The 16,707-nt window shown below is 42.6% G+C and overlaps 1 long non-coding RNA gene across 2 annotated transcripts in view; it reads right to left on the bottom strand.

Moving 5' to 3' along the window:
• Positions 1-16,707, bottom strand: part of LOC135216910 (uncharacterized) — a 58,828-nt gene that overhangs the window by 27,151 nt on the left and 14,970 nt on the right. The window contains exons 1-2 of one of the 2 annotated variants that reach the window (XR_010314963.1): positions 8,646-8,670; positions 8,242-8,369 (exon numbers count right to left, since the gene is read on the bottom strand). This is a non-coding gene — a long non-coding RNA (uncharacterized LOC135216910). Of the gene's footprint in view, positions 1-8,241; positions 8,370-8,645; positions 8,671-16,707 lie in introns of those variants that run through there. The other variant, XR_010314962.1, reaches the window with a different exon arrangement.

Raw genomic sequence — 16,707 nt, 5'->3', positions numbered from 1 at the left:
AAAAATCAGGTTATGAAGTAACGGATTAATTTCGTAACCGGAGGCACTACTGTATTGAGGTCATCTCTTGGGTGCTAAAAGGCATCCTCCACAACATCTAACGAGTTTGAATGGGGAAGTAGAACAACAATACATTCTGTTCAGCCATACAGCTCACTAAACCTTAAGCAAGAAGAACCACCCACTTAAGCACCTGACTCACCTACTCACAGACAGGAAGACAGACTTTTCTTCTTTATTGGTGGAAATACAAAACAATGGGAGTTTAGTCACCCATCAACACTGAGTGACAAACTAACTGAATTGGTGCCAAAGGCATTGCTTACATTGCCAGAATGTTGACATGATGTGCAGGTGAAGGTCATCTCCTGCACACACTATCAAAGCAAATGAGCTGTTCAGGTACATCCCACCCTCCTTCAATGAGTCCTAGAAAGCAAGCATCTCTAGAGGAGGGGAGCAAGGAGGAACTCCCACAATGATTTCCCATCATCCACCTATCACGCCATGTTGATCTTTATCTCCCAGTTGAGGGGCACAAAGAGGGTTGGAAAATACACAGCAGGTAACCAGTGTTGCTTCTTACTTCAGTGACAACAGCAGGTGGAGTTACCAAGAATGACCTACAAAGCCAAGGTGGTTGTTCCTATTCAGACAGAAACTGTACTGGTATCTCCCTTAACTGCTGATTTGAGAATCTAAATTAACCCTCTTACGCCGACTGGACGTATTTTACGTCAACATTTTTTGTCTCCCGTGGGCCGACTGGACGTATTTTACGTCGACTTACAAAAGTTTTTTTAAATTCGCTGAAAAATACTTATAGGCCTACCAGCCTAAAACTTTTGAATCACGCGCCTTGGGGGATGCTGGGAGTTCACGGATCAAGGTGTTGTTTTGTTTACAATCATTACGCAGGCGCGCAAGCGCGAATTTCTTTCTTGCCGCACTAAAAAGTATCTGTGACACATCTCGGAAATTATTTCGTCACTTTGACATAATTTTTGTACCATTGTAAATTAGCCATTACATGAAGTATTATATATGAAAATGTGCACATTTTTATGTAGAATACAACAATAAAATACTCATGATTGTAGCTTTTATCAGTTTTGAGATATTTTCATATAAATAACGATAATTGCCAAAATTTCAACCTTCGGTCAACTTTGACTCTACTGAAATGGTCGAAAAACACAATTGTAAGCTAAAACTCTTATATTTTAGTAATATTCAATCATTTACCTTAATTTTGCAACTAATTGGAAGTCTCTAGCACAATATTTCGATTTATGGTGAATTTATGAAAAAACTTTTTCCTTACGTCCGCGCGGTAACTCTTCCAAAAAAAATCATACATGCGATTGTGGTAATGTTTGCACCATTTTAAAATTAGCCGTTATATAGTTTTATATATGGAAATGTGTGCAATTTCATGCACAATACAACTAAAAACAACCCATGGTTGTAGCTTTTATCAGTTTTGAGATATTTTCATATAAATAACGATAATTGCCAAAATTTCAACCTTCGGTCAACTTTGACTCTACCGAAATGGTCAAAAAACGCAATTGTAAGCTAAAACGCTTATATTCTAGTAATATTCAAGCATTTACCTTCATTTTACAACAAATTGGAAGTCTCTAGCACAATATTTCGATTTATGGTGAATTTATGAAAAAAATAACATTTTCTTTACGTCCACGCGGTAACTATTCCGAAAAAATCATATGTGCGATTGTGGTAATGTTTGCACCATTTTAAATTAGCCGTTACATAAAGTTTTATATATGAAAATGTGCGCAATTTCATGTAGAATACAACAAAAAATAATTGAAGGTTGTAGCTTTTCTCATTTTTGAAATATTTGCATATATATCACGATAAATAGAAAAAAAACCATGTACGGTCAACTTTGACTCTACCGAAATGGTCGAAAAATGCAATTGTAAGCTAAAACTCTTACAGTCTAGTAATATTCAGTCATTTATCTTCATCTTGAAACAAATTTGAAGTCTCTAGCAAATTATTTAGATTTATGGTGAATTTAAAAAAAAATCTTTCCTTCCCTCCGCGCGCGGATTCTCCGCCACAAATCTCCGAAATGCGTACGTCCTATTCTCGGAATATTTGCTCCGTTTCATATTAGGCATTTCATAGAGTTTTATATATGAAAATGTGCGCAATTTCATGTAGAATAAAACAAAAAATATTTGAAGGTTGTAGCTTTTCTTATTTTTGAAATAATTGCATATAAAAAATATATATATAAAAAAATTCTACATTCGGTCAACTTTAACTCGTCAGATATGGTCGAAAACTGCAATTGTAAGCTAATACTCTTACAGTATAGTAATATTCAATCATTTGTCTTCATTTTGAAAGAAATGAAGTTTTTATTGTAAAACTAATATTGTAATACCTACCTGAACACCTGAATAAGCCCTGGTCACTTACCAGCCCGAACCATCATGTATTAAAAATTTGCCAATCTCCTGGCAAACACCCTCGTTACCTAGTTACCAGCCCACCGCTGGTAGCCCTGCCTCACGGGCCGGTCACACCTGCCCTCTCACGTCAATCATAACTCAATAACTCTGTATGAGAGGGGAGGAGGGTGGGAATCATTCAGGTGTTCAGGTAGGTATTACAATATTAGTTTTACAATAAAAACTTCATATTGCAATACACCCCCTGAACACCTGAATAAGCCCGATTAATAACATTAATTTGGAGGTGGGGAATCAAATCTACCCGGCCCTCCACTGTACCAGTTGTCAGTCAATATAATTGAGTACGCGGGTCAGTCTCAAGTTCATTTGTCACTCGTCCAAACTAATCTCCCATGTGTGGCCTTCTAGGCCTCCCATATGTGGAGGGAAAAACTCCCTGCACCTCTACCCTAAGGTCAAAACTCATTGAGTGCGGGAGGGATACAAACGTGTTTCCTCTCAGCTGGCTATGTGCCTCACCTGAGTAGAGGAAAAACTGAAGACCTCCCATGTGGCTCTCGGGGCCTCTCATAGGAGGGAATCTGAAGACCTCCCCATGTGGCTCCTCGGCCTTCAGTATGGAGGGAATCTGAAGACCTCCCATGTGGCTCTCGGCCTTCATGTATGGAGGAAAAACTGAAGACTCCCAGTGGCCTTAGCCTTCATGTACGGAGGAGACAACCATGTCCATCGGTGCGTCGCACGTCAATCGTAGTGATGTCCTCTCTTGTAGTGTTGTACCTGCCTGTCTGTACTCTGCCTGGTTGGCACTTGGAAGAATACCCTCAGATAGACCCAGACATCTTCTTTCCTATCTGTCCTAATACTTAAAATCCTCTCGTGATATATCATATCATGAATACCTTATACATATTCCGAATATTCGCTCCCTACTCTAATACTAACTCAGACAGCAAGATTGTTGGGTTTACAAATAGAATTTAGGCCAAAGGCCGAGTATTGGGACCTATGAGGTCAGTCAGCGCTGAAGGGAAATTGACAAAGTTTGAAAAGGTGTGACAGGAAGAAAAACCTCTGTTGCACAATGAGTCCAGTGTTAGGAGAGCGTGGAAAATAGGATGAGAGAATATGAAATCAGAAAAGTAAGAGAGAGAGAGAGAGAGAGAGAGAGAGAGAGAGAGAGAGAGAGATACAATCGTCTAGGATAAAGAGAGAATATAAAATCAGGAGAGAGAGAGAGAGGAGAGAGGAGAGAGAGAGTAGAGAGAGTGAGACGAGAGAGAAATTACAATCGTCTAACATCTCCACCTCCGTAAATTGCACCCTCTTCTAAGTTAAAAGGGTATTATCTTAACGATAATATACTCGTATAACTCCGTACAGCTATGAACAACCGAACGAGAACTTGTTGCTAATGCAATCGACTCCTATAACAACATCACTTTATTGTATTGATCAGCGTGTGACAGTAATTGAATCCGATAGCAACATCCGTTATTGTATTCATCCGCGTGCGACGGTAATTACTGTATTCATGTTATAAATGCAGCTGAAGCTAATAAGGCAAAATTACGTGCATCAGCAACCTGGACAGAAGTCCCGAGCTTTTGTATGAATTCAAACGCAGCCGTGGTAAAAGAAACTAATAGCATGAAAGAGCTCATTACTGTTGTTTTCACACAGACAAAGGATTAATAAAGTATATAAAGTGTAAGGTTCGTAATACCTATGAAAACGAGTGAAAAACGAACGGAATCCTAAATTTAACGCCATCTAACCCGAGGGAAAAACTAGCTTCCAATGAGACGTATCAGTCAAATTTTGGTCTTAAATTACATCGTAAAACGAACAGTATGACTTCGTTCCATAAGTTAAGTATCCAGATATTCATTAATATGCTAACTAGGGACAAAAACATTAGCCGAGACCAAGTGATATGGTTGAATCTGGAGCCAAGGAAAAAAAACAGACTAGCCGGCATCCTTGTCTGTCTAAGCCACACCTTACAATAGTGCTGTTTGACGACAAGCTAGTGTAATTGTAATTTAATTGAAAAGTAATAAAATAATATTTAAAGGTAATTAAATTAACTTTATTAGGCCTAATATTAATTTCAGTTGTCATTGTAATTTGATAATACGACTGGTAATAATTTGTAACTGTAATTGACATAAGCGCAATGTAATTACTGACAGCAATAGTCTGTTAAACGTATGAAGACGTCATACATACGAATTCCTTATATCTGACATCTGATTATATGCCCCAAGATAGATACCTCATTGCCTATGTTAAATGTCAACATAGTTGAACACAAGTCTCCTTCAAGACGTTTGTACAAACTTGGCATAAGTGAGATAAGTGAGAGTGTTGTTACGTTAGTCATTTTAGGCAATCAGGAGAGAATGAGATGGATATGGCGACGCAAACCCGTATTCGTCATCCGCTGATTCCAGCGTGAATGACTGCCGAGTTAGTGTTTATACTACGCTAATATGATGATACATATAATACAATTATAATGCTTTAGTCGGACAGAATCCGATCTTCATTCTGTTCGATTACATTCATATTAATTATCCTCAGATCGGATTCTCGTTCGTTTTCAATTACACCTGTACTGAATTATCCGAAGTCAGAATGCCTTGAGCCTACAGCGTTAGCCAATATAAAAATAACTACCGATATGTTGTACAGCGAATACTTTAGGCTAGGCTAGGCTACTGAATATGCATACGATATATCATCGTGAACACTAGGCTAACCGTAGTTAATTTTATTCGATTTCTCTCCATACTGAATATCGTAAGTCAATATGCATTGAACGGAGAATTAGTTGATATTAACAATTATCGTATCGTATAAGTAGAGGAAAGTAACCTTAAAGACGAAGGAGCATATCTGAAAGACCAACCATGGCCTAAAAGCTTCTGATGCAAGGAACTCGAAGCAGGAAAAAGCCTAAAGATGCTCTAAGGACACTGTGCCTCTATAAACTACTACTTTTAATAGAAAACCGACCCAAAGAAGCCTGCACTTCTCTTCCTAAACTAAACACTATGTAGCCTATTATCCCTACTCGTCTATATCTGACCTAAGTTTTTATCATCCTGAGAACTTACACATCGAGGGAAGGGGAATCTGCTGCCAACACTGCCTGCTCCGCGCCAGGGGGACGGCGGATCCTGCCCTGTGGGCTTGCGGATCCCCATAACCCCCAGCACCGGTTAGGGCTGGTTCTGGAACAGGCAGGGGAGCTGGAAAAGAACGATTAGTAATTTCAGTATCCCTATTGCTCGATCTATCCTCACTTAATCTTGACATAAATCGGTAACAGAGATGTCATACTCGATGTCAGCCTACTCTCAAGTCTCTTAAAGAGCACTGTCTCTAAGTCTTTATCTTGATCTACGTTAGTCTCTTCCTGCCTACACTTACTTCTTAATACGAGACCTTTCCTATGTTTGAGATACCCTAACATCTGGTCCAAAGACCACTCCTGACATTCCAAACATCTGGTCTTTACATTATGTTGAACAGGCCTACAATTTACGCATAAGGAATGACTATAGTGTCATAGGGTACTCATCCTTTTCTTGCATTGCTGGCTAAGACGATATGTTGTTGAACTTCCGCTCGTCGTTTTCTGTGATGTCGTGGCCGAGAATGCAGTAGTCGTTGTCGTAGCTTGTGTTGTTTCTTCTTTTGCAGAATCAATGTCTGATGACAAGGTATTAAGAGCAATCCAACCGTAATCCAAAGGGATGCGTAATTCGTCACCAAAATCAATCAAATCAAAGGTGCAAATGAAGGCCGGGCAAGACCAAAAAGGAGTTCGCTGTGGATACATCTGTACTCCACCGCGAACGATAAGTGATTGACGTGAGAGGGCAGGTGTGACCGGCCCGTGAGGCAGGGCTACCAGCGGTGGGCTGGTAACTAGGTAACGAGGGTGTTTGCCAGGAGATTGGCAACACTGATCGTTTATTTTAACCAAAGATTTGGTAAATTTTTAATAAATGATGGTTCGGGCTGGTAACTGACCAGGGCTTATTCAGGTGTTCAGGGGGTGTATTGCAATATTGGAAGTCTCTAGGACAATATTTAGATTTATGGTGAATTTTTGAAAAAAATATTTGTTTACGTCCGCACGTTACAAATTCATGCATTATTTTGTGATAATATTTTCTCTGTGTTGCTTTTATCGTTTTACAATGTGTTATATACCAAATTGATCGCAATTTAGTGTACATTACAAAAAAAAAGTAACTTGTTACCTTTAACCGTTTTGCGCATAGCACGATTTGAATACAATTATATATGAAATTTCGTTTTTGCGCTATCATATATCGCATTATTTATATATGATAATGATAATTTTTTTCATTTCTGATGGTTGCATACTAAACTTCAGCCAATGACAAAAAAAGGAGCCAAAAATGAACTCTTAATCTTGAAAACTAAGCGCGTGTGATTTTTTGAAAAAAATATTTTTTCCGCTTCCGCGCTCACTCTGAAACACCTCCGGCACACGGGAGACAATTTTTTTTTTTACCGCTTCAGCGTAAGAGGGTTAAAGGCTTTTGGCATTAATGCATTGATCAGCATGCCTAGGTACTTTGTCTGCTGCTTGGATGGAAGGTCTGACTTTTCCCAGTTTACAACAATCCCCAGATTCTGACAAAGGAAGAGAAAACAAGTCCCAATCCTGGAGGAACTGTACCTCCAAGGATGGGAGAGTAACTGTGTGAGCAATGGTAAAGCACTATATGGTACACAGCAGAGCTCTAAAATGGTAGATTTTCTCTTTGTAAGTGAAGCATAGGTACTCTATTGAGTCCTGATGGATGGTAATTTGGAAATAGGCATGCTTCTGGTCCACAATAAAGCATGGATTGCAGTCTCTGATGGAATCAAACATTAACCATTAAGTTTCCATCCAACTGAGAATGAAATGCAAACGTGTTCATAGCAAAGCAATCAATGACCGACCTCTAGACTCAAGTCAGACTGGTAACACATTCTAATATGAATAGTATACTGTACTGCATTTGGATAAAATAAATATTTTCAGTTATTTGTCACACAATACTTTTCTTGATAAAAAATTGGCATTGTACCTCGTGCGACAAAATTTTCTAACAAAATTGACAAATTTACTTATTTTGGTTCATAAAATGTAGTACAAGTACTATATATTTATTGATACACTATTGCACAAGAAATTACCAACAACAATTTAATTAACTAATCTGAAATCATCAATCACTTTCAGTATTTTATTTTTACCTTACCAGAGGTTGGAATCATGGATAAAATTTTGCAAGTTTACTGATTCTTTAGCTTTATACAAGCTGCTGAAAAAAACCTCAAACTTGGATAATGGGAGCCTTTCCAACTGATATGAGCAAAGTTAGCTGGGGACACAATGCTAAAAAGACTGGGAATCAGTAGCACAAGCAAAGAACTATACCAGATGCAAATGAACAAAACAGAAGGAAGGAAAGGACAGATATAAAAACCAAATGGTAATAATATTTTTGCTAAGCTGCGGCTATTACAGTATGTATTTCAGTGACTGTTTTTCTTGGCAAGCAAGAGAGCTACTGCAAATAGTCATTAACTCTTCTCATAAGGAAAAAATGCATTGTGTGCACTCAGGTCTTGCATAATAGAGAAAAATCTGTTTTTTATTTTACAAAAACCTCATGTGAGTATACTATAATAAAGTTTTCATAAAAGCAGACTTTTGGGTATACAAACATCAAAACAGTTATCATATATTTACCTGGACTGTGAACCATGTAGTGTACCCATCCTGGGGACTGCTGGACACCTAAATTGCGCCATTCTGTTTCTGTCATTAAATGTGTCTTTGGTACCAACTTTGCTAAATCACTGGGTAACATGACATGCCTACAAAGACAAAGGAGGAAAATTTTAATTATTATTATTATACTATATTATCATCATTCAGAAGGTAAAGCCTATTCATATGGAACAAGCCCACAGGGGCCACTGACTTGAAATTCAAGCTTCCAAAGAACACGGTGTTCATTAGGAAGATGTAAGACGAGGTAAAGGGACAAATAGAAGACTGACCACTTATTAAAAAAGGGGAAAAAATGATCAATATATAAAAATGTATTAAAATGAAGGAGAATAGCATATTAGGAAAGTAATGTATTGCACCTTTACTTGAGCTTCTGAAGTTCCGATAGCACGACTTCCTCTGGGAAGCTGCTCCACAGTCCTACGGTGTGAGGAATAAAGGACCTCTGGAACTGACATTGCATTTCAATTATACAGGAATTATAATTCAAGAATAAACAATAATAACTGAAAAGATATTTAATGCAGACAGTATACTATGTAATACACATTCATCATCCATTTCTTTGGTTGTTCTCTATCATCCATTTCTTTGGTTGTTCTCTATTTTGCTTTAAAATAAATTTTGCCATTTAATGATACACAGAAATGGGGATTCTCATATGGTTTTAAAGCCCCATAATATCAAACTTGTACCACTGATGTAAATCTCTATCTATAGCATATAGTTTATTTATACATATATTAAGAACACACTCAAGTGACAAACTGGAGATTAAAAAAAAACCTGTTAATGTACTTCTTTCTCGAAATGTCAAGGCTATAATAGCTACCAGACACTGCAGTGATTTCATTCTAAATCTGCCTATGAACCAGTGTCCAAAAACAAAGCTTTACTATTCTTATAGGTAGCATTTATTGTTAAAGTAATAAGAAATAAAAAGTTAGTTTTATGCAATCCTCATTCTGACTTTAGAGCTGGGAATGCAGTAAGTTCTGCATCTAAGGTGCAATTCTGAGCTACTGTCAGGGTGGGTTTACATGGTCTTGTATCTGTCCACATAAGCACTTGTTGCTGCTGGAATGGGGATAAAAGCCTAAGAGAATGATTCCTTGTATTTTTGTGTAGTATGTGGAAATTAATTTAATTCTAAAATACAGACTCGTGAGTTGGTGAAAATATTCAAGTCCCAAATACTTCCTAGTTTTCTTGGGTAATGACATATGAACATCAGATATGAGTTTTTGTGTCTTCAAGTTACATTGAAAGAATTGACTTCACGTCTAACTTGTACAAAGAAAACCTGACTAATGTCGAGATACTTGGGCAATTTACAAACATTGTTCTGACAAACCACTTCAAAGTGCATTCTCCTATTAGGGTAAATGACCAAGTGGCAACATATTGGCTACCTCTCTCGGAATATGACCACTTCCCAAAAAAGCACTTTTCTGGGCTCAGCCCGTGTCGCTACGTGAAATGTCCACACATTTCTAAGGTAAATTAATGCTAACATACCAGAGAAAAAAGCTAAAATGGAAATGCCAGAATATTCTGGCTCGCTCACCTTATATAAAAGGTGTCGGTATGGTTTCTGGGGCGAGTGAAACCACTACCACGGGTCTCTTACCATTTAGACTCATCCCTCTTCGAAATCCCTCTACCAGAGAGGGGCCGATGCAAGGCCCACTCCCAGCTACGACTACTACTAGCGCCTCAGACGCTACCACCAGCGCCTCTACCGGTCATCCTTTTTGTTAGCACCACTCAGATCGCACATGTTTTTCTCGCTCTGTGTTTTTCTCGCTCTGTGTTTTGTGCTCGCTTTTTGGATTTTATTACACCATGGAACGTCAAGCTATCGCTGCATCTAAGTTAAGTACTGCTAGAAGTGTTTCATGTCTTTTTAGCCGAACGGCTTTGTTACCGAGTCGCCCTGCGCGGCTCACTCCCACGTGTTTCATTATTTCGTGCTTCTTTCGGTCCCCTATACCGATTGTGCTCGGATATTTTAGCAGTACATGTTTATTGTTATGGTTTTACAGTATTGACGTGTTATTTTTATGCATTTATCTTTACACGGGGGTTTCCTTGAGTTCTCACGAGCTCGTAGCCTACATTGCTCCTATTAGCTCAGAGTTCATGCATGCATGTTCCTTTGTATTTAGGTCTATGATAGGCTCCCTTAGGACATACGTCCTTTCTTTTGGTCCTGAGCCACCCTGGCCACCGGCCTACGTTCCTACGTATCAGCATAGGCCAGCTGCTTTGAGTTGCTAGTCGCCCTCTCTTCTTGGTTGGCCCGACCTACCTTCTCCAGGACTGTTCTTTCTCTTCTCCTCGATTTTCTTCCTTCCCCCGTGTTTTCGATAGGATGTTTTTGTATTCATGCCTTTCGAGATGGTTCAAGATGGCCTAGGCGACCTCAGATCGCTTGGTCTCTCACCGCGTGGCTCACCCCACGTCCGTGACGAGGCCAGGCGATCACCTTGAGCCACCCAGCGTCAGTCCCTCACGCTTCCTCCCCCCACGTTGTCCCTGGCAACCGATCTGAGCTCCCTCCCTTCTTCCCCCCCTCCACGCGGGGGATACAGGAGTTAGTAGGGGGACACGCGAGGCTGGCTCGGCTGCGTTCGGATCTCCTCGGTTCTCGAGCCGAGCTCTCTCTCACCCCGAGTCACCATCCTTCCCGCTCCGGCAGATAGGGGCTCCGGCACCGCCAGGCCCTAAGTTTGGTGACTGTAGAGGAGCTCCGCCACGTATTTTTACCTGTTGCATGTTTACGTTTATTATTTATGTACATCCTTTATGTTAGCTAAGTCGGCGGAGACCCCGTTCACCACCCGGGTTCACCACCTACTTATTCTAATACTATTTTACGGCGGAGTCATCCTCCCTGCCGTTCTTGTACTCCTCGTTCCGGTGTATAGATTAGGTACTTCTGTTTCGGTGATTTTTTCGTCCTCACCAACTCTATCGGACACCCACCACATTACACGGCAGGAGAGTAGGTAGAGACCAAGCCTTAAATTGTCTAGTAACTCCGGTGCACTCCGGTGTTATGATATATCACTTCATGGACTTAGTCCAACTAGTTAGTGTTGATACTCATGTATAATTTCACTTACATGCCACCCACTGCCAGGAGTCGGGCTGCAACGCCGTCCTCCAGGACCCCTGTGGGCACAAGGTCTGCCGGACCCACTCTACTTGCGCCATCCGCTTTGGTGAGCTGGCTGTCTGGCACCACGAGAGCTGCACCATCTGTTATGAGTTGGTGGACCAGGTCTCCTCCGGAGTAAGTACATCTCGGGATTCCAAGCCTTCTCACATGTGATTTATTGGCCTATATATAAAAACCTTTTGGGTGATATATCATCTACTGTTGGTAGCGTAAGTTAATCTTAAGTAGCCTTAAATATTAATCCTGACCCTCTCTTTCAGACTGCTCAAGCTGTCAAGGACGCCGCCCAAACCACCCTGAAGGCCTGGGTCGGCGGGTTTGGTTGGAACGTCGACCCGGAGGCGGCGGCCCCTTACACCGCCACCATTCAGGAGCAGGTGGCATTAGCTGTGGAGGAGCCGGGTAGCCAAGAAGTCATGGAAGAAGTAGCGGCTCTCAACTTGGACCTTGAGCCCATGACGGTAGACGCCGCAGGTAGGAGGGTGAGTGAGGCAGGTTTGGTAGGGGCTCAAGGTTTACCCTTGAGCCATTCTAGATCTTCTTCTCCTGTTCCTCCTCCTTCTTCCTTCCAGGGATTCTCCGAGGATGGGCAATCGGTCAGACCGAAGTCCACCCAGGCAATCCCTAAAGTTAAAGGGAAGCGTGATATCAAAACGCTTCACAAGACTCTGTCTAAGAAGTCTAGTTCGGGTGGCTCTCAGAAAACTCCGGCTCACCATCCCGGAGGAGAAAAGCCTAGAACTTCTTCACATTCAAAAGGCTCTAGAGGAAAGTCTTCTAAGGACAAGGCTCAGCTCCTACCCGACCCTGAGCCTTCGACCTCAACAGGAGCCCGTCCTAAGACTCCCAGGGAGAAGCTGGAACTCACTCCCTTTGACACAGACTCATTTACTGCAAACATTATGCAGCAAATGGGTAGTCTGGTCGGGAACTTGGTTCAAGACAAGTTCCAAGAAATGCTATCCCAGATCTCTTCTTCCTTGGAGGAGTCAGGCCAGTCAATCCGGGCTATCTCGGATAGGCTGGTCACTCAGGAGAACCTCATCGCAGGTCTTCATGAGAACCCCGCGACAGGTCTTGCACAGCCCGGCATGGCAGCCCAAGCCATGCCGGACTACAATACTCTCCCTCCTTACACGGCGAGTAATCCTTGGAGGATCTCGTCGTACGCCCCCTTTAAGGACGGGATGCTGATGTTGGCGGACTGTGGAACTCGAAGGTTTGAGGACTTCGAGTTTCACCCAGCAAATTTGCAACCCCCCTTCATCGGTTATGCCCGCCTTACGGAGGCGGCCATGAGGAGAGAAGATAAGATCCCTAAGGAGACGGTGATCTTCTCCCGGGATCAAGCCCAACGTGACTGGCTGAGGAGCCTAGAGGATTGGGACTGTATAAACACCAGGGTCTAAGCGTTTAAAAGCGCTTTCATAATGTTCGTAGTCGACGGAGAAACACCCATCCCGTTCACTACGAAGGTGACGGAGCTGACAATGCAGGCCGCGATGAGAGAAGAGCCAATGCCGCAGCTCCGGGAAACAGAGCCTACATCGCTCCTTCTCCCTGGTATGGAAGATCTATGGTCAGATCTCCCGGCCTCCTTTTCGGTCGGGAAACTGAAACCAGACTGCGCCATCACACAATTTAGTGAGCGGCTACCTAGACTTCCAGACAAGTCTCATTCAGGCCGAATTCGATGCCCAAACGAGACTATCCAGATCCCTCAATACACTTGTCAAGACACAGGTTTCAGCTGTGACGTATGGTGACAAACCTCTGTTTAAGCTCATAGCCAAATCACATTTGCATACAGTGCAATGTGATTTGTATGACTTTATCGTGGCAAGGCGTAATTGTCGGAAACATGTCTTGCAAGAGGCCACCATCCGTCACGAGCCCAATAAATTATTGGCCGCTCCGATCTGGGGTGCTGAGCTGTTCCCAGAGTCGGTAGTGAACTCGGTCCAATGTGAGGCTACAAGACTCAACCAGAGTCTCAAAGTTCACTGGGGATTATCCAGTAAAAGAAAATCCGAATAGACTTCTTCAGCCAAGAAGTCAAAGAAGCCTAGGAAATTCCAGCCTTTCAAGGCTCCACAGCAACAGACAATGGTGCAAGCGGTTCCGGTTTCTAAGGTGCCGCAACCATTGACGTCAAAGGCACAGCCTCAGCAACAGTTTCTGCTGCTGACGGCGCCTCAAAACCAAGCCTCCACCTCCAACACTGTCTCCCCGGCCTTCAACCCAGTATTTGAAGGCCAGTCATTTCAACCTTTCAACAGGTTCGGCAGGGGTAGCAGGGCTAGGGGTGCCTTTCGTCAGAGAGGCAGCGGAAGAGCATCCAGCCAAAGTAAGCACTTACGAGGAGGGCGCGGGACACGCCCTTCCCCGAGCCAGTGAGAACCCTCAGGTAGGAGGGAGACTGTTCCTCTTTCGTCACAGATGGAGGTTCAGCAGCTGGGCACAGAGCATTGTGTCCAAAGGTCTAGGATGGAGCTGCACCAAAGGTCCTCCTCCATCCAAAATCTTCTATCAACAACCAACAGCGGAATTGATAGAGTACGCCCAAGAACTCCTTCAGAAAGGAGTAGTGACAAGAGTCAAGCACTTAAAGTTTCAAGGTCGCTTGTTCAGTGTGCCAAAGAAAGGCTCAAACAAACGAAGAATAATTCTAGACTTGTCCCGTCTAAACTTATTCATTCGTTGAGACAAGTTCAGGATGCTGTCTATCTCGCAGGTGCGGACCTTACTACCCCGTGGGGCTGTCACCACCTCTATCGATCTTACAGACGCATATTATCATGTTCCAGTAGCAAGACACTTCCGCCCGTCCTAGGTTTCAGGCTAGGGAACCAGGCATTCTCCTTCAAGGTAATGCCTTTCGGGCTCAATGTAGCCCCCAGAATTTTCACAAAATTGGTGGAGACAGTGGTTCAAGAACTCAGGTCTCAGGGAATAATGTTAGTTGCGTATCTGGACGATTGGCTCGTTTGGGCCACAAGCATCGAAGAATGCCACAAAGCAACGGTCAAAGTAATCCAGTTTCTGGAACACTTAGGATTCCAGATAAACAAGACCAAGTCCCGGTTGACACCGGAGTCTTGCTTTCAGTGGTTGGGCATTCAGTGGGACTTGAACTCACACACTATCAATTCTGTCGTTGAAGAGGAGAGAAATAGCCAAAGCAACCAGACAATTTCTCAAGTGCAAGCAAACGTCTCGAGGGAGCCAGGAAAGGATCCTGGGCTCTCTACAATTTGCCTCAGTAACGGACGTTCTGCTAAAAGCAAAGCTCAAAGACATAAACCGCGTCTGGCGCTCAAGAACAAACAACAGGTCCCGGGACAAGCTGTCCGCTATCCCGGCGATCTTACGCAAGCGCCTCCGCCCCTGGGCGGAGGTCAAGAATTTGTCGAAGTCAATTCCTCTTCAGTTCCCTCCGCCAGCATTAGTTATCCACACAGATGCATCACTAAGCGGCTGGGGAGGGTACTCTCAGTACAAGAAAGTACAAGGAACTTGGTCCCTTCCATTCCGCCAGCTCCATATCATTGTATTGGAAGCTATGGCAGTGTTCCTCACCTTGAAAAAACTTCAACTAGCCAAGAAATCTCACATCAAGCTGGTGTTAGACAGTGCAGTGGTAGTACACTGCATCAACAGGGGAGGCTCCAAGTCAAGCCATGTGAACCATGTCATGATAGCCATATTCTCACTGGCAGCCAGGAACAAATGGCACCTGTCCGCCACACACCTAGCGGGAGTAAGGAACGTGATAGCAGATGCGCTATCTCACTCAGTCCCACTAGAGTCAGAGTGGTCCCTGAACAAGCAGTCATTCAATTGGATCTGTCAGCAAGTCCTGGGGCTTCAGGTGGATCTTTTCGCCACGGAGTCGAATCACAAACTCCCTTGCTATGTGGCTCCCAACCTGGACCCTCTGGCTTATGCCACGGACGCCATGGCTATAGACTGGAATCAATGGAAGAAGATTTACATCTTTCCTCCAGTGAATCTTCTTTTGAAAGTTCTGAACAAACTCAGGACGTTCAAGGGACACTGCTCTAGTAGCCCCCAATTGGCCAAAGAGCAATTGGTTCCCACTTCTATTGGAGTGGGGACTCCGACCTCAACAGATTCCCAATCCCAAATTATCCCAACCAGTACAAACGAAGACTGTGTACGCTTCCTCAGGAATTCAAAGAACCCTAACTTTATGGACTTCATGAAGTTTGCGGCAAAAAGGGATGCCAACATTGACCCTCAAAACATCCTATTCTTAGAATCGGATAAACGAGAGTCAACCCTTCGTCAATATGACTCAGCAGTTAAAAAACTAGCTATTTTTCTGAGGAAGTCCGAATCTCAAACCATGACAACCAACCTGGCCATCTCCTTTTTCAGATCATTATTTGAAAAAGGTTTAGCAGCTAGTACTATTACTACTACTAAATTGGCACTAAAAATCTTCCAGTTTGGTTTCAAAATAGATCTAACAGACTCTTATTTTTCATCTATCCCTAGAGCCTGTGCTAGGCTCAGGCCATCAGAGAGGCCTAAGTCTGTGTAATGGTTCTTAAATGATGTTCTCAAACTGGCCTCAGACACTGACAACGATTCATGTGACTTTTTACCCCTCCTGAGGAAAACATTATTCCTTTTAAGTCTAGCTTCAGGAGCCAGGGTATCTGAACTGTTGGCTCTATCTAGAGACTCAGGTCATATAGAGTTTCTCCCTTCAGGAGAAGTCTTACTTTCTCCAGATCGTCAATTTTTACCGAAAAATGAGGACCAACTGGCGAGGTGGGCCCCGTGGAAAATTCTCCCACTTCCTCAGGACCCTTCCTTATGTCCAGTTACTGCCCTAAGAGCATACCTTGCTCGAACGGCCATAAGATCTTCAGGCCCTTTATTCACGAGGGAAAAAGGTGGCACTATTTCTTAAAAGGAATTAGACAGCAAATATTATATTGCATTAAACAAGCCAACCCAGAATCTTTCCCCCGGGTACATGACATTAGGGCAGTAGCTACCTCAGTTAACTACTTTCAGCATATGAATTTTGATGATCTGAAAAAGTATACAGGCTGGAAATCTCCGACAGTGTTCAAACGTCACTACCTCAAGTCCTTAGAAGCTCTTAAATTTCCAGCAGTGGCAGCGGGAAACACAGTTTCTCCTGACACTGCTTAAGTAGTAATAAGTAGCTTAGATCTAGATCTCCTTTCTACCTGCCTCAC

Source organism: Macrobrachium nipponense, chromosome 6 (assembly GCF_015104395.2).
Source record: "Macrobrachium nipponense isolate FS-2020 chromosome 6, ASM1510439v2, whole genome shotgun sequence".
Taxonomy (NCBI): Eukaryota; Metazoa; Arthropoda; class Malacostraca; order Decapoda; family Palaemonidae; genus Macrobrachium; species Macrobrachium nipponense.
Note: the sequence above shows the minus strand (reverse complement) of the source record. Positions and strands in the feature narration are given on the sequence as shown.